General features: G+C 42.6%; 1 protein-coding gene across 3 annotated transcripts in view; it reads left to right on the top strand.

Moving 5' to 3' along the window:
* Window positions 1-23,436, top strand: part of ITPR2 (inositol 1,4,5-trisphosphate receptor type 2) — a 268,127-nt gene that overhangs the window by 767 nt on the left and 243,924 nt on the right. The gene's annotated exons all lie outside the window — the stretch shown is intronic.

Below are 23,436 nucleotides of genomic sequence, written 5' to 3'. Positions count from 1 at the left end.
CCAAACGCGTTAATGTAGTCGTTATTTATAGCTAATTTTTTTTTTTTTTGGGGGGTGTGCTTTATTTTATTGCACGTCTGAGAATTTTTGATAGAGACGCGAAGGGCAAAGACTTTGCTTTCTTGCTCAGCGCCGTAATCGGCTCGTGAAACGTGCATCCCTTTACTTCTGGTTTGTATTTGCCTGAACTCTTATCTGCGGTTGTTAATGATCAGATATTTATAATCAGATATTTAATTTCATGGGGATGCTTTTTCCATGAGCTCTTCTTTCTCTTTGCGGGGCGAAAAGATGTAGTTTAGCTGTGGCTGCTTCACTGAACTGTTCCTGCTTGCTTGAGGTTTTTATTACCCTTGACCACTTTAAATCACCTTTTTGGAATGCAGGACAGAAAACCACACTGAATGACGATGGGAATACGTTGATATCTTTCTTTAAACCATCACGTAGTTTGGTTGTAGTGACATGTCCCGAGGGCGCAGCAGTTGCCTCTGATGTTCGCAGGAGAGCTGCAGTAGTTTCAGTGACTTGGTGGCATGTCCAAAGTAAGGATGTCCTTGAACCTTTGTCAGCGGAAACATCTCCTGCACTGCGTGAATCGTAGTGATCCCATTGACGAGGCAGCTCAAACTCCAGTTAAATATCAGTGTCGTTTGCCGCTTAAACCTTAGCAGTACCATCAGAATAACAGCTAAACTCGCTAAGGCTGATCCGCTGCTAATTAACGTGTGCCTGGGTATCACTCCTGTATGTTGCATTAGGCTCCCTGTGTCCTGAGATCTCTTCAATGGGGGACTGTAGGGTGACGTAAGGGCAGTATTAAAATGCAAACAATGAATGTCGAAGTTACTTGGTGTGGTACTGTTACTGGAAAAGAGCTGGTGTTCAAGATCCTTTACATTTTTTTATGCTATTATTACTTCCTATCCTTGCTGTTCACTCATTTCATCTGTTGACAAGTGTTTTTCCATGGTTTGTTCCTCTATTTGTTAATTTTGCGCGTTCTCTATCCGTGACACTCTATTTTGTCTCACATCTCCTTTTGTTTCGCTGACTCTTGTAATTTCAAATCCTGTCTGAAAAGTTTGTTTTCTGCAACTGTTAATCACTGGATATTGTTTCTTATTCTTGTAACCCCAGCATTTCTTTTTTGTTGGCATAATTTGTTGTTGAGTTGTTTGGTTTTGTTGTTCTGTCTCATCGCTGTGTTCTGTTATCTGGGGGAAGCTAAATTTGCTGTACTTTTACTTTGCATTATGTTGAGAAGTGTTCCTCATTTCTGAGAACACCTGCTTTTCTACAGTCATAGACATTTCTGCTGTGACTGGTGCTTGTACAACTGCGTGTCACTTGAATACGTGCTGGCATTACCGTGTCGCAGTCTTCAGACTACTGATCCTCCCCTCATCCCTTGGAGTTAGGGCAGGACATTTACCCCCAGTTTTATCCATGGGAAGCCAAGATCAAAGCTTGCTTAAGGCACATGGGAGCTCTCTACCAGAAGAAATAATTGAACTCAAGCCAACACCCTAACTAACAGACTATCCAGGCTCTCTTTTAGCCAGCTAACCCAGCTCAAGAAAACTACCTGGGAAGAGACAAGACTCTTGCGTGCGTGTCTCCCTCAGCAGCAGCTGTATTGAAAAGCAAATGTTAGCTTTTCAATACAGCTTTTTTTGTGCCCTGCTCCCTGGCATGGTAAAGGCAGCCGCAGAGCCAGGAGGCTGAAGTTGAGGAGCTGAAGGCCTTGAAGGAAATGTGAAGTCACCAGTGGAAAACTCCCATGTCTGCTAAATGGGAATGCTGACCCCTCTGCTGGTGGTACAAGAGCTTGGACTGAAATTTAACATTGTGATGCCAAGTCATGTTATCTGTGCCAGCTATTGCAATTACTGCCTTTGGACCGGTTGCAGCAACACAAGAGGCAGAAAAAACAAATGTACATTTGGGAAAGAAGTTTGCCCAGCTGCGCATTTGGTGTGCAACCATTGCTAAACTCCTGCATCTCCTGCGTTCCTCCAGGTCTTCTGTTTGCAAACATCTGAAAAGAGATGACCTCGTCTTCCAGAGGTGCCTCTTGTTGGTGAGGACAAAGTGGGGTGGGAGCGGGAATGGTTGCTTGCTCGCTTCATCTGACTGATGCAGGTCCTTGTTTTATTGCTCTTGCCTGCATTGCTCAGGGTGCTGTTTTGGAAGGTGCTGGGCAGACTAACTTGTCGCTTACGCTATTGAGTCTATCAGGTAGTCTCATGCTGTTGCAAGAACTCGAAATCCAGCTCAGGTCTAGTGACTGCAGGAGGGAGAGTCCTGTTTATTTTAAGCTGTCAAGGGCTAATTGTTTCTTAAACAAAGCGTGAGTGAGGCCATTCTATAAATAAGATAAAAAAGTGCACAGCACCTCTCCAAGCGGGGGAGGTCTGTCACGTCAGCGGACCTTACTCCTTGAAGAGTTGAACCAGCTCAACAGATTAGTTTCGAGGGAGATTTCTAAGTAAAGGCTGTTTCATGCGTTTTATTTATTTTCATGCTTTTTTTTATTTTTTGCTCACTTGCTAGTGCAGAAATTTTCACGTGCTCAGTTTCCCCAGGAAACTTAATGCTGAGAGAAAGATGCAGCTGAGCTATTCAGATCAAGTGTAGGGTCAGGTTACTATCTACTATAACCTGAGTGTGGAAATCTTCCTCTCATGCAGTTTAGGAGGTCCTAACCTCCTTGTTTAGGAGGTGGGGGATCCGTGCCTCTTGGCCCTGTGTCCAGGTGAGCGTGCTGAGTGGTGCTAGGTGAAGGCAGGAGTGCCTTTCCACACCTCCCTCTACAAAAAGGGTTTGAGAATCGCTGGAAGAACGAGATGCTGTAAAAGGGACCCAAAAGGTTGGGGCACTTCTTTGAGCTGGAAGAAACCTGTGTTCCTGTCCTTGTCTCTGAACTGTTTCTTTACTGTAACCAGCTGTTGGATGTGAGCGTGAGGGCTCTGCTTTCAGATTTGATCCCTCTTAGTCAGAAGAGGAAACTGAACCTCTCTTCCGCATCTGGGGTTAGTGCTGTAGCGTGGGATGGGGGCAGGGGCAGGGAAGTCAGGCAGCGCTGCTCCCTGGCATGGTAAAATTCTTCCTCCTGTATCCATATTTTAAAAGAGAGGAGTTGTGCTCAGTTTTTGGAAGAAGAGGTGTAACCACCTGTCTCCAGGAGGATGTTCCAGGCTGTGGATCCCAAGTGGAGAGGGGCACCTCGGGCTAATGGTACAGGACAGGATTTTAGGGCTCAGCGTTCTCCATTGACTACTGCACGTCTTTGGATACTCGAGGTACTGAGAGTCCAGGCAATCCTCTCCTCTTTTTTCTGCTTGGCTTTGGGCTTATTCTGGGTTTGGATGCTGCTCTGAGGTGCTGCTGATGTGTAATCTGTTTTTTCCGATCTCAAGGCTCTCTGAGCTCCCCTCCTTTTAAAAATTCCTTTTTAAAAAGGAGAATGCTTTTGAATGTATAAACTGATAGTCTTGCAATTTAGTACAGAAAAGGAGGTGTTTGGGAAGAGGAATTTACATCCATGGGTAGCTTTCTCCCATTTCAAGATATATTTGGTACTGGATTATTGAATTGTGCTAATAAAGTTGGTTTTTTTCCCCATTTTTGAGCTTTTGGTGTGTTTTAGCTTCTGCACAGTTGGAGGCTTTAGGTCCCACAGGAGATATGTGGCAGAGCTAGGCAACGAATCCAGGTATCTTAAGTTGTCCTACACCAGTGACTGAACCTCGAGACCACCTTCCCCAGTATTTTGGCTGTAAATGTTGGCAATGATGCATGCTGGGAATTAGAGCTGCTATTAATCACCTGTCGGTACAATGAGGGGAAAAAAGTCTTCTCGATTGGAGAGGCGGAAAAAAAGTAAGTAACGACAGCATCAGCTGTTGGAAAGTTTGACGACGGGCCTGTTAGTCACCATCAGTAGCTGCATTCCTGTCTCGCCTCCATAAACGCGCTTCCGTGCCATAGCGGCAAGAAACCTCATGGAACATAATTAATGGAGCATGCAACAGGAGCTGCCTGCTAGGTAATATATGGCCGTGGATGACGAGGGGTGCTGCAACTTATTTCTAATTAGCAGCAAAAAGTGTGTTGTAGAGTATTCAGACTCGTTTTCTTGAGTTTAGTGTTAATTTTTCTTGAACAACTTCTCTTAATTTGTGGAAGTGCTTGCCAGAACTTTCTTATTTGAGATGAGTATCACAGTTTTATTCAGGCTCCTTCACTGGGCTGTTGTGCATTAGTTGTCTTACTGAAGTTGGACTTCACACGCAGATTGAGTCAGTCATACTTTGTGAAGAGACAAGATTAAGTAGAAAGTGCTTATGGAACAGCATAAATCAAAATATTCCAAATACAAAGAAGGCTTAAATGTGTCATCTTGGTGGCCTCAGGAACGGTGCTAAGAGAAAAGATGTAGGGACTGATGATACTTACAACACACCGATGTAGTATTTTCATCTATGCGCTTATTTTTTTTTACCCTTCTCTCTTATTGTCTGAAAATGTAAGCTATGGTTAAGGAACAGAGTATACATTCTTCAATTAATAGCAAATTTTTCTTTCTTGCGCCAGCTGACAAAATGTAATTAGTCAGGAAAGAAAAAAAGCCTAAAGAAAGTGAAAGCGGTGTAACTAGAATTACTCATAATTTAATTCTGATACATATAGCATCAAATAATACCTAGAAGAGGGAAGATGAATTTCAGCTTTCCTGTGGGCAGAAGTACTTGTATGTTTTATTACCTAGGTACTTTATCCTCTGAACTGACAGTACCAATGAGATTCGACAGTTTTGATTGTTTCTTAATTTTGTTTTAAACAGTGTGTAGGATTAGCATTTTCAGAAATATGTTCTCTTGGTTGTCTTCCTAATGTGAAAGCACTGATCTGAATTCTGCAGCTACTCTGAATGTATGCTACTGTACACTTTTCAGCTATATGTTGTATTTCTTTTCTGTGATAACTTTCTTAAGCATAAGCTATATTATATTACTACATGTTATTATATTAATATTATATTAAATACCTTCATTGATCTTACAATAAATGCCACATAAGCAGAGATGTAGACATATAAATACAACTCTGTATCTTGCATATCTTGCAATTCAATACATATATCAAAGCTTATATCCTCTGTAATTATCCACTCACATTAGCAATTAGGCACCACTCCAGCTTTGCCATTTATAACGAACTTATTTTGATGCTCATTTCAAATATCCTAACAACAGTGCTGCCTTTAAATAAACAATGAGACAAAGCTTTCCACAAAGCACCCTTATGGGAATGCAGCAAGTAATGAGCCCCGGAGGGGGTTTGTTTGTTTCAGAAGTTTTACTCGCACACAGAGCACAGCTTGGGTGTGAAGGAACATAGGATTAGAATTAATTACGGTATTATGATTTATGAGACTGTATGCCAAAATGTAATATCCTTGGTTCAAAGAGCTCATTATCAAACAGAAGTGGAGAGAAAATTGGGGTTGGGGAAAGAACCAATTGATTTAATGTAAAAGTGAGTTTACCTGTAAGCTGTGTGCTAGTAATGGAAATAAGAGAGGACTTGAATTTTGGATTGAGACAAGTGGTGTGCCTATTACAACTTCTGTAGTTCTCAGCTGGGCTATGGGTAATGTGGGGAGCAGTCAGGAAAGAGAGGGGAGATTGTTTAACTTGGATGACTTTAAGTTTGATTTAACTTCCTTTTACATAATGAGAGGATTAACTAAACAGTCTTTACATGGTTCTTGGACGCACTAGAAGTCAAGGTTATCCTATATTTTGAAAGTGCCACAGAAGAAAGAGTCAGATCAATCTTTGACTTCCCTAGCTTGGAACATTATCTCCTAAGCAGCACGTGAACCTTTGCTCAGTTGGGTATTTTACTGTACCGTGAGGTGTTTGAAACCAGCTGCCCATCGTTGTTCATGGTGCAGGCTGCTGCTGCTTGGCTGAAGCGTGGGCCTGTTTGCTGGGCAATAGCACAAAGCCAAGTCCTCTGCACCTGTATTTAGTGCACTTGAAAGTCTGGTTTCTGCTTGCTTTGAAAGGTCTGTTACTTCTTGTACGAAAGGGAGACCGGTGAAGTTCATATGACTTTGATATACTTGGTTAGGGGCATTTATGGAACAAATGGAGAAAGGAAAATCAACGGTAGTTCAGGATTTTATTCTTTTCCTTGTCTGTGTTGTGTTTTGTCAGTTATTCAGAGATGCATACTTTAATTATATTAAGGACATAAAACCCCTTATGACTGATTCTTTTAACCTTCATTTGTTATTTGTAAATCTGGTTCCATGTAATTACTTGAATCAGTAGTTCCACTGCTATGTAGATATGTAGACACTTCCTGACATAGGTCCTCGTTTCAGCTGTTTACAATGATGCTAAACCTTGACTTTTTGGACCCAAGGTAGATGCCTGGGGCTGAATGTTTTTGTGTGGAAAGCTTCAAGTAAAATGGCATTTCTGAGAACAGGATAAGCAAAAATGCATCGGTTATCCCCTTTTTAAAAAAAAGGATCTTGCAGCTGTATGTCTAGAGCCTCCCTGAGGTGCAGCGCTGTCTCCAGACCCACTTCTCCTCCAGCATGGAGGGCTTGTCCTCCTCTGCCCCTTTGGAAATTTGCCCAGGTTTTGACAGCAGTGAGTTGAGGAAGGATTGCATTCAGACCCCTACGACTGCATGGGCTGTCTTGGTACCTGCCTCTTGCCGGAGGGCAGCGGGTATTAGGTGGCAGGGGCAGCTTCTCCTCTCTGCTGGCACTGGGCACCAAGAGGCCCCAACCTGACCTGCGGCTGTGTGGGAGTGAATCCCAGTTCCCGGGATTTCCAGCTTCCTTTCCTGGGGGGGACAGGAAAGCTTCAGCTGTCCAAGTGCTTTTTGTTCCCTGTCTCTGGAGAAGTAAAAATGATTTCTGTTTTTACTACCTCAATTCACTTCAAATATGAAACAATCTTAAACCAAGAAATTACATTCTAGCAAGGTAATGGTTTTGATTGCACACTTGGAAACAGAGTTAAACAAGGAAAGCAAGAGACAGAGAAAACAGGCTTAAGATGTACTTGTTATTCGTGTCTTGTATTAGGTATCACTTGAGGTTTTGAGGGGCTATTTTGGCTGTGATAGCCAAGAGATTGTGTCAGGAGTAAGTCTTGTTGCTGTAGTGCTGTCTTTCCAACTGTCTTTCTGTGCCTGAATCTCTGTCCACCTCTTATACTCATTTGTTTGCATTTTTTTGATTGCTGTTGAATAGAAACAAAGCATTGTCCAAAGCATGCGATTTTAAAACAATTCTTATTTATTGCTTAATAATAAAGGAAGGAGGACCCTAAAGTGTTGACAAGGCTGGGCTGCCTGGGGCTGTCCGTATGAGCGCTGCTGCACTGTCCTGCAGCATACCTGAGAACGAGCTGCCCCTTCCAGAGCTCCTGCAGCGCTGGTTCTTCTGCTCAGGTTTACCTTTTGACTTAGCAAGCTAAGTGAATTGTCATTATAAACTTTGGGCAGATTTTGCAAACTATGTCCATGAGTACTTCTTCCCCTCTTCCTGTTGCTCAGTAGCTTGCCTTCTGTGCCTCTAGTTTGGGGGGGTCCTTTTGCACTAGCAGGAAAGTTTGGGAGTTTGACAACTTGAGATGCTGCCTGCGCTGAAGCTGCCCCAGCCCTTCATGGGCTTCACAGGTACATCACATCACCTGAGCAGGATTTTCCTTGCCATTACTTCCACTGGCTGATGAGTGACCACAGGGTTGCTATAGGTTGCAGGAAAGAAAACAGTCTCCCCTGTCCTTTCAGTGCTCCCTTGCTGGCCCCTGCACTCTGAAGAGGAGAGGGGGGAGATGGGTGCAGAGGGGTGTGTTGGTGAACGTAGTGTGAGGCGAGAAATCAGCAGAGCAAGGGTGCATGGAAAGAAGTAGGTGTGTGTGTGGTGGGGCAGTAGCTGATGTGTGTGGTCTAAAAGGCAGCATGTGTTAGAAGGGAAGTAGGGCTGAAGAAGAACAGAAGAAGATGGAAAGTTGCTGGGAGATCTGCAGTCCCCTGCTGACAGAAAACATCTACTGGCGAACTGTCTTATTTCTTTTCAAAGTACTCCACATGGAAGAAATCATCTTGTCTCTGCCGCTGTTTACTTTGATATTTCAAATGGTGGAGGTCTGTGCTGAGGCCTCAGACAATTGAATATTTGATATTTTTTCCCCAGGGTTTTTGGTGGTGTTTAGGAAAATGCATAATAATACTACCTTCTCAAAGGGAATGTCTGAGTTACAAAGTCAGTTCCTCAGAAAGAAATAGCAGTTTTAAGATTGCCCATGGTACCTTATGCAATTCTTTGTGTAAAATCACAACAGTCCTTACTGATCTGGCCCCATACTATCGTTTGCCATGTATGTCTGACTTGCTAAGTGCATGCGATGCCCAATGCTTCTGTAACAACTAAGGTTATACATATAATGAATTGTGGTACTTCGGTAATCTTCTTACTAAATCTAAATCACGGTAATCTAATTTTGGACAGTTGATTTGTAATGCCCCTTTAGGTTGTTGCTGCCACATGAGTGAAGGCATGGAGTTGAAATTACTTGGCAGAAGAAGGCTAGAAGAGCATATCTAAGTGTGGTTGTTATCATTTGACACTCTAAGTTAAGCTTACTACAAAATTGATATTAAAACAGTAATCAAGTTTTTGTTCTTTGACCTCTGGCAGATAAAAATCAATGTCATTTTAAAAAAGTCAACAAACAAACCTTGAAACAAGGCTTTTTATATGAATCTCAAAATACAGAAACTTGTTATGATCCAATGCTTGACTATTTCAGTGAATGTAGGAAGTCCAAGTTTCAAATAAGATTTTCAGGTGTCTTTGTAGATATCCTTACATATCATTGCTGTCATTGTAGAATGTTATTTATAAAGAATATTAGAATACAGAAAAAAAAAATCCTTGCCTTTAAATGATAAAAGTACAGAATAACATACAGAAAATTTAGTGGATTTTTTTTTGTTGGTGAGGAGGTAATAATTTATTGTGTCAGGCTGTAGGTGACAGCTTATTATATATTCTTTTAGTCAGAAAAAGTAACTAACAAAATAGTGGCAAAGTTTCATGACATTATTTCCTGCATAGGTGGTCTGAGACGTAGATCCTACACCTGAAAATTTGTAGACTTAAACTGCAAACATGTAATAAGGCAACTTTTTAAAAGAACCTGTTGAAGAGGATCCAAGTTAAGATTTCTACTTCCCTGGCTAGATCTTCAGGAGTACTAAAAGAGAGATTAGGATTTGATCATGAAACCATTCAGAGGCAGGCATCTGGTTCTTCAGAAGAGAGGGCACTGCTATGGACCCTGGGCAGCCGCAGGATTTGGGTTAGAGGTATTCTCAGTTTGTGTTAGCAATGGCTTCTCCTGCAAAAACAAAACAAGGTCAGGACCTGGCAGGCAATAAGTCTTGTCTGTATTAACTTTTGTAGTTGAACAGGTTTTTCTGCCACTGAATGTAAGACCAATTACTGTATCCCCCCCATGTAATATCTAGGATATAGTAAAACTATTATATGTAAAGTTCTGTTATAATACCTCATTTGAAGAAATACTGTGTGTTAGGCTGGTGGAGTCAAACTCCCAGTCCGCAGAACCATTTCATCTGGTCCATTTCCTTTCTATGGCAGATTAAACTGTCTGCTGTGATTAGGCTGCTCTTAATACCGTCATTTTACTTGAGTAGAGCTGGAAGTGGGACAGTGCTGGTTTGAGTTTTCAACCATGGATCTAAAGTATGTTTGAAGGGAAATATTGTAATAAGGGATGGGACACAAGCAGAGGAGCAACTCGCACAAAGTCGTTGACAAGTTGTGGAATATAACCAAAGGCTCCAAGTTCTGGGCCAGTGCTCTTTTTATAAGTGTTGATCTGGTAAGATGTTCAATGCTAAGTTGCATAAATTGTTTTATATTGGTTTATCTCATGGTAAGCCTGGGAGTAAGCCAGTTGTGACAAAACTAGTTAGTGTATTAAAGTTTCCATGTGTCAAACTTTTTTTTAAAGTATATATCTAAAGATGCAGAATGAAGTTTATCATTATAAGAAAAAAAGTGTGCTGAAAAGAGTTTTACACTTGCTGGCATTATTGTCATGCTCATACGTTGGGTGGAACCTCATTGACTCTGGTAAGTGTAATTACTGTCCTTCATTTGTAATGGAGGTGCGAGATAAAATCCTTCCTCCTTTCTACAACCAGATAGCTGAAGCAATAGAAGTCACCACCCACAGCACATGCACTTGGTAAAGCCTGAGTAAAAGCTGAGCCGTGTTACCCAAGAAGCTTCTTAGAAAGAAATTCAGCATCGACAGAGCAAGCTATACAGGCCTAAGTGAGTAGAATTACAGAGAATGTAGCACAAAAACCTCAGTCATAGCCAGAGAAAACCTGATATGTTCACCCAAGGACAAAAGAAAAAGAGAGTGTGCTACTGAGCACTGTTCTCTGTGAAAACTGTAATCAAAGAAACTCCTGCTGTTTGATTTCTTCTGTGTCCAGGAAAACAAGAATTTATAAATTCTTTCTGAATAAATGATCAAGAAAATACCTGACACCATCTCAAACTTTTCTTTATAGTGGAAACAGCCCTTAAGTCTCCAGAACTGACATCATCACTTGTGACTAATGATAACCTGGTATCATGAGATGGATCCAACTTCCAAAATGGAAATTTGTGAGTGGTGTTCTTGTGGAGCCATGGTGCCAGAAGCAATCACAGAAGAAAACTGCATCCTCAAAAGAGACCAGAGAGAATTGATATGTTTTCTAATACAAGAACTGGAAGGCTTGCAAATAGATTTAAAGCAATAATAAAAATGCCATCTGAAAAAAGAACTGGGTGCATCAGAAGGAGACAAAGCAAAGAGGTTTCCTAGTGAACACTTTGAATGATGATTTGCAGGGGAAAGTGAAACCTTTTGTGGGCATCAATTAAAAACTGTCTGGACAAGTTTGGGAAATGACCAGGCAATATACTCACTCTCAAACAGCAAGGTGGGTCAATGGGATGGTCCAAAATGTATTTGCTGTGGTCCTGATCTGTTTTTTCCACAAAATATAGGTGAGGAAAGCTTTGGATTGCTTTGTGTTTGAGCCTCAGCAGAGACTTGGCTTTAGAAATGATCTTGCAGATCACTTATCTTGTAGATCAGTTATCCAGGTGTGGAAACATAGGTATGAGAAGACAAAGGAAAGTTTAGAAGGTGACAAAGTATGATAAAATTTTTGAACCTCTTGGGGAGAACTCCTGTTGGTGCTTAAAATGTCAGACATTTTCATTGTAATTTATCTAAGGAAGAAGTACAGGGTCAGGACTATGCTGAGGCATCTTGAGAACAGCTTACCATTTGGTTGTAGGAATTAATAGGGCTGTGCTTTCACAGGCATTCACAGATCTGGGAGCAGCAGGGTGACCTTGATGCCTCACCCAAATGAACTCTTTGGAGGCTAGTTGCAGATATTGCCTAAGGCAGAAGATCAAAGGATTATTTCAAGGAATGACTGCTGAAAAAGAGATCACTATTTCTTTCCTTCTCATAACTTGCAAAACCTCCTGAATAAGATGCAAAACCTCCTGAATCATCCACTTGAAGAATGTATTGTTCCAGGAATGGACTTTGGAGCAGCCAAAAGCTTTCCCGGGAGACCATTTGGGGAGATAATTGTCTCTTGCAATCATCTTAAAGTGTAGCATCCCCTCAGAGTGGCAAGATCAAGGTTTTCTGGTCGTATCAGGCAAGCGTGGAGTTTAGAAATGAGATAGTACATAGGAGGTTATATTCGTTCAGAAATCATATCGTGGCTTTGAAACGGATGAAATTGGGGGGCTGCAAGAGTCACAGCTGATTTGAAAAAAGTATGATTTGGTGAAGTGTAAGCAGGATGTGGAAAATGGTGCAGGAAATGTGATGTTTGCAAGATAGATAAGAGAGAGCGCCCCAGTGCAACAGTATCTTGTGGGGGCATCAATGGAATGTGTTGCTGAAGAGCTTAGTTTTTTTTTCTGCCAGAGAATTGATAGTTATGACTGTCCATTGACGTAGTCATGACTTACTTCACAAAAATTGCCTGACGCTTGTGAAGTCAGGCACCAAAGGGCACTGGAAATAGAATAGGCTTTGCTGAATGATTTTTGTAGCTTTAGAGTCAAGAGTAAGCCGTCTATGGATCAAAGGAAAATTTTAAATTCAAAGTATTTTGATAAGTCTTTGAGACTGTAGGCTTCCATAAAAGATGCACTGTCTCAGTGTGCCCACAGTCTGATGGGTGTGGTAGAAAGGATCATTCAACTTCAAGACCTTCAACTGCCTTATTTTATAGACTCAAGGAAATTAGGGCACTATATTCCATTGCCTTTGAGGGACTTAAACCAGGAGTGGATGAGAATATGAATTATACTCCAGAAGTTATTTTGTTTCAATATAAAGCAAATCTCTTTTATAATAAAGAAATTTTGGGGTGATGTGGACTGTGCAGAAGATCAAACAGTAGACTGGAAAAGCTTGTTCAAGCGTCTTTGGTAACGTGAACATCTCTTGGACACATTTTTACAGGAAAGTGTATGGAGTCCAGTGACTGACTGGATGTGAGTGAGACATAATGAATCAAGGAGAATTCAGTCTCAATTGCATTTTGTGCCTCCTTTTTGTAGGTAGTTGAGATGCATGTGTTACAATAGTCTAGCTTGTAGTGACACGTGCATGGACTAAAAAGACCAAGTTCATGTCCAGATCAAAGAATGAAAATTTCCAGCAAGCTGGGGTGAAATAAAGCATTTTTTCAGTAGCTGCTTTTAATCTGCTATCTCAGTTCAGCAGAGGTCATAGAAAAACTAGAGGCATTTTATCCCTTTAGCCTGAAAGGACTGAAAATATCTTGTCAGCTTTTCTTTCCAATCACTTCAGTCTTCTGAGGATACCAAAGATATTGTATTCCCGGACTTGCCTGAGTGATGAAATGTCTTCAGGTATCTTCAGATACTGTCAGAGTGGTCTCTGCACCTTGGCTGTGGGTATCTAGGTTGGTGGATGATGTTACCTGTTGAAGGAGTTCTGGAATTTCTATGTTCTGGCTGTTTTTGCTCAAGAACAGGATGTTTTTATGTGATGGTAGTTTGAAGGATCAGATCTGAGTGCTTGTTTTCTAAGGATTGGTCAAGGCACTCATTATTTCTGTTTAAAACAGGCACAGTTTTTTTCCCCTGACTTTTGCATCCAGAAGAAATATGGATCTGTTTTGTAAGCTGGACCTTAAATATCTTCCACGAGTTCTCGGTCCTTCTCCGTATAAAATGGGACTGAGTGAAATGAGGTAGGTTATTTAGTCTACTTGAAGAGAGGGAGGATGGTTTTCCTATGCATTCAGTGAAGTATGTTGGTAGCTCTTTCTGTGTGGTGTTTGGTCCTGGTCTCTGGGCTATGCAGCCTGGCGTGGTTCACTGTGGTTCCTTGTTTCCGGCATTTAATCTACAGTGTCAGTTGTGGAGGAACAGGAAGCCCATTTTGTCCCCATTACTGAGCTCTGGCATCCTGAAAGAGCAGTTTGTGCTGGCAATGGTGTGCTTCAGGGTATCTTTTGCACCTATGACACTGCTTCTGCCACAGCACTTGCAGTTTATGTGGTTGGTGGGAGGATGTTGAAAGGAAAATTTGAGCAGTAAGGGGTCCATACAACCCAAACAGTAGGTAACAAGTGATTATCTGTTATCACTAAAGAGTCAATCTTATTATGCACAGTTTCTGCTTCTAGGGGAGTTTGAAAAATTAAGCGAGTCTGAGTCTTGGGATGCCAATGAGCTTTTGTTTCCCATTAGTTTGCAGGAAGGAGGAGATGCTCTGATCTTTGCCCAGATTAGGGATTTATCTCAGGAGGCTGATGACTCCACCACTACCCACTCCCTAGATTGAAGGTAGGATCTTTTGGGATAGACAGTGCTGAGGATTGCCTGGAAGAAGTTGACAGGTTCTTTGTAATGCTATAGATGTAAATGACTTGAGATCCTTTCTGTAAAGGCTGAACTCCCCAAGGAGAGGCAATGGACAGGACTTCACCACTGCCCCAGCTGGCTAGTGGCTCTTTGTGTTCTGGAGATGATGGATTTTCTTTTTGGAGGCTGGTGTTCCCACCTTAAACTGGCACCTGTGTGGCTAGATGAATTTCTGTGTGTCTGGATTTCTGATTCATATTAGCCCTAGTGCGGAAGCAACTGCTTTCAAATGGGTCTTGGCCAGAGGGGGTTGCTGGGGTTGCTGGGAAGTCTTATTTTACTTCTGCCACCTTTGCTACCATGTGTTGAGAGGAGGGGAAGTGGGATATTTGTGCCATCCCTTGCAGGTGGTCAATTGAGCGCTTGCCGGTCAGGTGTTTTCTGGGCACTGCGTTGCCAGAGTAAGCAGAGAATCTGATCCAAATCCCAGTTGAAAGTCCGCTCCCACAGCTATGACAAGATCTGTACAAAGTTAGTTGGCAGGAACTTGCGCACAGCTTTGGTGAGTATAAGTGCTGTGATACTTTTTTCTAATTTCAGGATGACAAGTTAGATACAAACTTTTCTTTTGTATAAACACAGCGCTTTATATACAAACAAATAGTTATTTTCGGTGCTCATTTCCTATTAAAAAAATAAAACTTGAAAGGTAAAAAATAAACAAAAATGTGTTCTAAAACCTCTTCAGATTGAAGATTAGAAAAAAGAAACAACAAAGGCTCAAGCTCACTTCCAGTTCACATAATTGCTAACACAAAGCTGCAGACCAACCAGATGAACTGCACATCGCAAGGTGCAGGAACAATTTGTACTCCTTTTAAGTTGCCAGAGTAGCAAGCAGCACATACATGCAGTGGAATAAATCCTTGTCTCCACTTTCCATTTTTCTAAGAAAGATTATCCATTTAGGTTTAAGCAATATCTGTTTATATCTTAATGGATCACAGGAGAGCAGTTAACTTCTGATGACTTATTTAGGGTGCTATACTGATGGAAAAATTTATATGTGAGTAAACTGTGGTATCAGAGATTATTGTGCCTTTTGACTTGGTGAATAGTTTTTCAAACCACTGAGGCTGTGGATACACATTTACTCTGCAAGCTATTTTTTATCAGTGGCTGTACATCACTGTTCACCATCAAAACAGTTTATATGAGTGCTTCTTAGCTCTCTCTAAGCAATATGAGTTCATATACTTAAACAATTTAGTAGATGATTTGTGCTAACGGAGTTGACTGTTGCTTAGAGACAGTCAGGCTCTGAAAGGCTGTAACATGAAATGAATGAACTAGCTCAATGCTTACTTTTGCCCTTTCCTGCATTTGGGTTACAGAATCACAGAATCGTATAGGTTGGAAAAGACCTTTAAGATCATCGAGTCCAACCATAAACCTTACACTACCAAGACCACCACTACACCATGTCCCTAAGCACCTCATCCAAACGTCTTTTAAATACCTCCAGGGTGACTCAACCACTTCCCTGGGCAGCCTGTTCCAATGCTTGATAACCCTTTCAGTGAAGTAAAATTTCCTAATATCCAGTCTAAACCTCCCTTGGCGCAACTTGAGGCCATTTCCTCTTGTCCTATCACTTGTTACCTGGGAGAAGAGACCGACCCCCACCTCGCTACAACCTCCTTTCAGGTAGTTGTAGAGAGTGATAAGGTCTCCACTCAGCCTCCTTTTCTCCAGGCTAAACAACCCCAGTTCCCTCAGCTGCTCCTCACAAGACTTCTGCTCTAGACCCTTCACCAGCTTCGTTGCCCTTCTCTGGACGTGCTCCAGCACCTCAATGTCTCTCTTGGAGTGAGGGGCCCAAAACTGAACACAGTATTCGAGGTGCGGCCTCACCAGTGCCAAGTACAGGGGCACAATCACTTCCGTAGTCCTGCTGGCCACACTACTTTTGATACAAGGCAGGATGCCATTGGCCTTCTTGGCCACCTGGGCACACTGCTGGCTCATATTCAGGTGTCTGTCAGCCAACACGCCCAGGTCCTTCTCTGCTGGGCAGTTTTCCAGCCACTCTTCCCCAAGCCTGTAGCATTGCATGGGGTTGTTGTGGCCCAAGTGCAGGTCCTGGCACTTGGCCTTGTTGAACCTCATACAATTGACCTCGGCCCATCGATCCAGCCTGTCCAGGTCCCTCTGTAGATCAACACTCCCGCACAACTTGGTGTCCTCTGCAAACTTACTGAGGGTGCACTCGATCCAACTTAGTCCTTTTATTGAATGTTGTGATCTATGAGTCTTACAACGCAAAAAAAGGGTCAGGCATCACCTAAACACATGCTGTTTTATTTCCATATGTCAAATCAGAAAATAATGGAGAGTTCTGCTTTAGAGAGGTACTTGGGGCAAGGCTGGCAGCTATGATTTCCAATCAGAGAAAAAGCTTGAGAAGAGCATGTCTGTTTTAGCAGGAGGCCAGACCTTCTGCCACTCAGGCTGAAGCATCTCAATGTCCTCTTAAACGGAAGTGTTAATCAAAGTATAGCAGACTAATTGTTTATGTGAGTGGATGAGATTATTCCAGACAATGTGGTGCTGTTTGACTTGCAGCAAGAACTGTATAAACGTACACAAAGCTGCAGCACAGCGATAGTTAATTGGCTGATTATGTAATAAAATCTGGAAAGGTGATAAAAATGGAGCTGATTTTTGGGTGGGGGCTGTACTATCTTTTCAGATCAGCTTATAGCTGAGTATTTACTATGCAAAAATGAATAGGGAATCATAGCTAAGGCAAGGCAGTGAGCAGGTTTCTAATCTTAATGTGCCAGGCAGCGGGTTAACTTCTTGTGATAATGTGTCCAAGAGGGTTGTGGAGTGATAAGGAAAAGGTTAGAATAGTTTTACTGTGCTGAATATTATTGCACAATATTAGATTGACTTTAGCAGGATTTTTTAAATGGGGGTTGTGTACACCAATTAGTTTAACTTGAAACTAGATGTGAACTTTGGTGTGCTTTTTTTGTATCCAGGTTCCCCTTGCAGGGAAACTGTCCAGTAGCAGGGCAGCCTTGCTGCTACAGCCAGTCACTGTGGGAACCAGGGTGGCAGGGATATAAACCTCAGGATCTCAGGCTTGCCTGTAGTTGCATTTAAGACTGTACACTGACACAAAGGGATAGAATACACAAAGTACCTTAAAAGGTGGAACATCTTCTTCCTGGGAAGGGCCGCTAAAATGTATCCCACTTGTTTGTATTTTTCCATTAAGAAAATAAAAGAGAGTAGCCTGAGAGAGCTGACATCTCCGAAAAGGGAAACAGGTAGCTGTCTATTGCATGCTTCCATGGTCCCCACCACACTGGTCGAGAGTTGGTCACACAGGAGTAAGTAATGATGACTACTTACTCCATCACCCACCGTGTTCTCAGCTTGCTCCAGTGCCTTGTGGTAGCTGCATGGTCCTCTTCAAACCAGGTCCTTTCTTTTCGCCTGTCAGTGCTCATATTGTTTCCCTCCCCTCACTCCAGCAGGTGCAGGACTCCTGCCCCCTCCTGCCTCATCTCCCCGAGGCCTTGGAGCTCTGTCAGTGTGCCGTCCCACCGCCTGCCTCTCTCACATGTCGGATTTTCCCCCTTCCCCACCCACCTGTTGGTTGGGGGCATGTGTTGGGCACCCATGGTCATCGAAAACTGGTTGCTGCAGCAGGGCAAGCTAGGAATAGCCCCGGTGGTTCCTCACGAGTTGCAGTCAGGGCTCTGCTCTGGGTGCAGAGGAGCTGGCCCTGAGGTGCTCCCTCCGCAGTGCCTCCTGCCGGCCAGCACGGAGCAGCTGCTTGCCCAGCGTCGTGACAGGTCCCGGTGGTCAATGGAGAATGGGAAATGATTTTTTTTTTCCCCCACGTATACAATGAAAGGAAGCACTGTAATAAACCGAGTAAGGTAAAAAAGCTTTCCCAGCACATTACCTTCTAACACTTCTTCATCCTGTTTCTCTGCTCCAAGTGCCGCTCGGCGGGAGTCCCCTGCGGGGAGGTGCTGGGGAGGGTCACGTCCAGCACCCAGCCTCTCGACAGCCGGCTGCTGCCCCTGCCAGCCCCTGGGGCCCAGGCTTCCTCAGGCAGAGCCGCCGGCGAGCCCTCGCTTGCTGCCGGGAAGGGGCTGCCAACGTGATGCTGTAGGCTGCGGTGGCTGCAGTGGCTGCAGTGGGGTGAAGCGTGGTGGAGGGGCTTCGCTTTCTCAGCCGGTGTAGAGGGGGGCCGTGTGAAAGCCTCGCTTTGTCCTGTTGAGGGGAGGAAGGGCACCTTTCCCTTTGGTTTGGGCAAAAGAAAGTCTCGTGTACCTTGACATACTGGAGCTGGCGTAGAGCAGCGCCATTTCATTGCTGACATAGCAAAAGGAATAATAAAGTGTCCAGAAGTTAAGTAAAAGACAAGGGGGGAGGGTGGAGAGAGGAAATACTTGGAGATGTCTGCAGTGCTTCCTGTTTGTTTCTGAAAATTATGAGTCAGATCCCCCACAAACAAAAGAGAGGGGTTTGAAAAATCGCGAGATTTTTAAAAAGTAATCATGCATGGATTTGTTCTCTTGGTCTTCTGGCTTTTGCGCTTTCAGAGCTGGAGGCCATTTTTCACATTTCTCTGGGCAGTGGTGACAGCAAGGAACACATGCTCTTTTCCTTTTCGATGAAAGTAGAGGGGTTTTTAATATATATTCATACAGCATCAGGAAGCAGACCAATAGAAAACATACAAAAAATCACAAGATTTGGAATAAAATGTGTGATACCATCACAGTTCTTCTAGAGTTGATTGCTTTGACTTGAAAAACTTTTGCAACACGAGTTAGTTGTAACCCTCAAGGTGGTTTGCCTTTGCTTTATGAGATACATACTTTGGCACAGGAGGGAGAAGGTGCGTTGTGTGCGCCTGGATAGTGTTTGAGAATAACAGTGCTTTCCGCTCACTGATCCAGAAGGAGGAACCATGCTCCTTTTTCCCAGGTAAAACATAGTCCGCATCTTCAAGACCCATGGATTTTATGGGATTGTAACATGAGCGTTAATAAGTGTGTGTACAGCAATAATGCATTTAAAAGGAAAAATTAAGTGGATGCCATTCTTCCACTTACCCTATCACTGAAGTGCAGGCTTTTCTAGAAGACGTGATTTCTTTGTTTCTCTGCCAGTTAATTCCCAGTAAGTGTATGTAAGTGATAAAGGACTCCAGCTCTCCAAACAGAAAGTTATTATTTGCAGGCGTTTTTCCTCTGTTACCGTGTCAGGATAAGCTGTATGAGGAGACCTGGAAGCATTTCCTTCAGCTGAAAAGAATGCTGCAGAACTGGAGGGCCTTAATGTAAAAGGCCAAACTCATTTCTTTGTAACAGAGCTTGTTGTTAAAGACACACCTTAATAGGTGATATAACATTTGGACAACTGACAGCACAGCCTGAGATTCAGCGCTCTTCAGTGTTCAGCAGGGTCATTGCTCTGATGTTGATGTTGTGATACAAATCCCATCCTGTCCCAGCTCAGCATAATGTCAGCACTGAGAGTGCAGGTGGAAGCGCGAGGTCAAGAATGAGACCATTTAAAAAAAAGTTCTGCTATGTCTGTATTAATAAACACATGCTCACATGTGCTCTGGGGTGCTGGGAAGTGATGGTCTGTACCAGCAAACTGCTAAGAGTGTTTCCTGGTGTGACTTTGGCACTAGTGCTGTCCCCGGACCGTGTGCAGGGACGGGGCTGGAGGGTTCCTGGAAGCTCCTCCTGGAGCGTGCAGCCACCCCGACTTGAACGCTGAGGTCTGCTGAGGCAGACGTGGGGTTTTCCGTGCCACTTGGCCTCAGACCCTGGGAGTGTTCTTGGGCATGTTAAATTTGCTGTTGTGAGTATAGCCTCGCTGCATTAAAACCAGAGGGGACACCAACCTGCATTGTGGTCAATTTGAGAAAGGTCTGAAGCAGTTTTGAGGTTTGAACCTGCTTATTATGGCATTTTCCCATCTTAAAATGCTAGTTAAGAAAGATTCACGCAGGTAGCACAGCAATGCATTGGCTCTTTTTCCACCTTTACCTTCATGTCCGTAGACCTGCACAGAAGCTACTATTTTGCCATCTTGCTTATGGCTGCTGTTTCTTGACTCTCCTGCTTCCCAGTTCCTTCCCCCGTGGAAGGAGTGTTCCCAAGCCTTTCCTCTTCAGGTTGCTGCTTAGCGCGGGTACGTGTAACTCTCTTAAGCGAGCGTGTACAGGTTGGGCATAGGTGTGGCAAAAGGCTCCGAGAGCTGTTCCCAGCAACTGGGAAAGCAGTTCTGAGAGAATCTGGAACAGCTCCCAGAATGATCTCTCCCAGTAGGAAACTGGCTCTGCTCAGTTTAAAAACAAGTAAATAGTCACCGTAATTTTTCAGCTGTTTTTTTTTTTTTTGGAAGGTATTTTTTAACTTGCTGCAGACGAAACAGGAAAGCAAAGAGAATATGCAAAACTACCTGGCCCAGCTGCAAAAATTTGTAAACATTTATCATTGCAAAATGAAAATAAAAAAAATAAAATCTTTTGTTGAGAGAATTGGAACACGTGTTGATGTGAAGTGCTCTCTTATCCTTTAATAACTGTGCATAATTCTCATTACTATCAGTGAGAGCTGGACACATATCAAAGGGTGAGCAGACCGCGTTCAGTGAATTCCTGCAAACCAAGTCATCGTCCCCAGAGGCAGAAGTAAACGCTGAAACCAGCAGCAGGATTTTGGGAGCTGAATTACATGTTGGGTACAAGCTTGACGGTGGTGACGTTGCTAAACTGAGAACTGTCTCCTTTTATCTGAAAGCAAAACCAGGCAGTGCCGTACTTCCAGAGCGCTGCCTTGGCAAGAAGGTGGTTGGGGAAGGCTCATGTTCCTGGTATAAAGCCCAGGTCTGTCCCCGGTGCCAGGATATAGCAGGCCACGTGGAAGGGGGCTACGGCTAGTGGGGGCCCAGGTTGTGTTGCATGGTTGCGGTGGCACAGTAGTGCTGGTCGGCCTTGAAGACAGCCTCTGGGACAGCTAGAGGAAGGTACACTAAAGAAAGAATATAAAAAGCACTGGGTCAGATGCTTAGTTGCTGTAGAAAAGTGCTGTTTGACTAACTTCAGTGGAATTATACATGTTCACACTAGCTCAGGACTTGTCACTGTTTGAAGGCCTCTGAAATGAGGCAAGTCCTTTCTTCATTTGGTATCCTGACATATAACAAAGTTTGTAATATAGAGTATTTTGGTATCTGTATTATCTAAAAAAGGGGAATTTTTTAACTTTAGCAAAAAGTTAGGCACATAAGATTTGCTATTGCTGTGTGAAATAAACACTGCAAAATGTGTAAAATGTCAGCATTTTGATTAAGAAATGTTTTCCATGCACAGTTTTACGTAGTGCGACATCAGTTGACCTGCTGGATTATTACTGTTTCTGTTACAAAATGGAGAAAGAACTTGGTTTGATTTCTAGAATCTAGATTCCAAGTTGTGTTTTCAGGATTGTTAATTTGTGCATATGTATTTGTGTATGTGTGTATATTTATGTATGTATGTGTTTGTCTGTATATATGTTATTGTCCCAGAAATTGTTGAGGTTCGTTAGAGACCTTACAGTAGCATTTAAGGCTGGTTTGTCTACTTAAACAACAGTATTTTTACATTATGCTATTTCAGCCAAATGTAAATTTCCTAATTCTCTCCTTTTGCTTATACTTCCTTTATATAATAAGTGTTGCCGTTTTGATGTGTAGGTGTGAATGCCTTCATTACCGTTTTCGGTGATGAAGTCATTTTTTGATCACCGGACAGATATTGGTATTTCTCAACAGTACTTTTCTGGGTAAACTTTTCTTTCTGTTTTCATTAAATGGTGTTAACAGTGGCAAATTCAGCCTTTCCGATTCCTTTCATTAGCATACAGCTCTTCAAAACAGTCCTTTCAAGTGGTTGTTCACAAATATGTGCAACGTAGCTATAGACAAAGCTGAGTAAAAAGCACAAATTCTTCTGGTGCAAGCTGAATGTAGAAGTTCTTTTGATTGTGATTATTTTCTCTCCACTGCTGGCTTGGCTTCACTGTCTCTAGCTGAATAGGTAACCCTGCAATGAGTTCTGTGTGTCTACTTGATTTTGAGACCAGTGACGCTATTAATAGGACCTCTTTTCGGAAGTCGCTATGTACCAGTCTGATAGGGACTGATTAGTGAACTACATGCCTAAAATTCACGTAAAGATGCAGGCTTGCATAGTCCTGAAAATCCCGTTTTTAGGTAGCAGTGGTCACAGTGTCAGTGTTTCTAATGTATGTTATGTCAATATACCTAGTAATTCTACTTCATCCATGCTTTCTTACATTGGGAGAGCTGAGTGGCAGACCTGTTATGGGTAGTTGTAAGGTGTAAGCAAGCAGAGTTAAAGTTACATGTTTAATCTTAATTTTCTGATTTACTTCTAAGTAAGCATCGCTGTTTGTGTTGGGCCAAATCCTAGACTTGTTACAATATTTGCATTCAATATGTAGCTAGTTGGGGTAAGGGTTAAGTAGAAGAGCTCCAGAAGTTAGATTGTACTTAAAAACTTTGATGAAGGATGCCTCAGATGCTCCTAAAATAAAGGGAATATCTGGAGATTATAATGGACGTTTGTGGTATGTGGCCTCTGCCCTGAAAAACATGAAAATAAAGCCTCAGTTGAATACTGCATGTGGGATGATACTTCAAAAAGACTGTTAAACAGCTGATGAGCAGATGGTGACATTTTTGGATTTTCATGTATGATAATATGCTCAAAGAACTACAATATTTTAATACATGTGTTCACTTCTACAGTGTCCCACTTTTTAAAGTCTTGTCCTGAAACGATCAAATTTCCAGTTTTAACAAAATTGTAATAATTAATACAGCTTTCTTTACCTTCTTCATTTTGTGTACAATTAACTAAAACGGTCCTTCACAACTGCCCTTGTGAGCAATAGTTGAGCGAGCTTAATTGAACCTGAAGGAAGGTTTTTCTCTTTTGTTCCACTACTCCTCAGTGGCTGGAATCTTTTGTGACAAACTGCATCAGCATAAAAATCCTCACCCTTGAATGTATACTGTGGGTCACACTGGCTATCTTTAAAAAAAAAAGACTTTGCAGACTTCAAGAGATGCGTATTCTTTGTACCCTATGTGTAGGCATATTAACATGACGTTCTTCTCTCGTTGTTGGAAACCTGGCAGTGAGTGCACACCTCCAAGAGTGCAGTGTTATCAGTCTTGTTTTGCTGAGGGATGCACAGAAGGAAGGTGGATGGCAGCAGGAGGAATCTCTCAACCAGGTCCACCTGGGTTTCTCATCTGCATCTCAGCCAGGCACAAGAAAAAAATTGCCAGGCATTCAGGTTGAACTAGGAGGAAAGCCT

This window comes from Ciconia boyciana, chromosome 1, assembly GCF_034638445.1.
Source record: "Ciconia boyciana chromosome 1, ASM3463844v1, whole genome shotgun sequence".
NCBI classification, from domain to species: Eukaryota; Metazoa; Chordata; class Aves; order Ciconiiformes; family Ciconiidae; genus Ciconia; species Ciconia boyciana.
The sequence above is the reverse complement of the archived record's forward strand: the minus strand, read 5'-3'. Positions and strand labels throughout refer to the sequence as shown.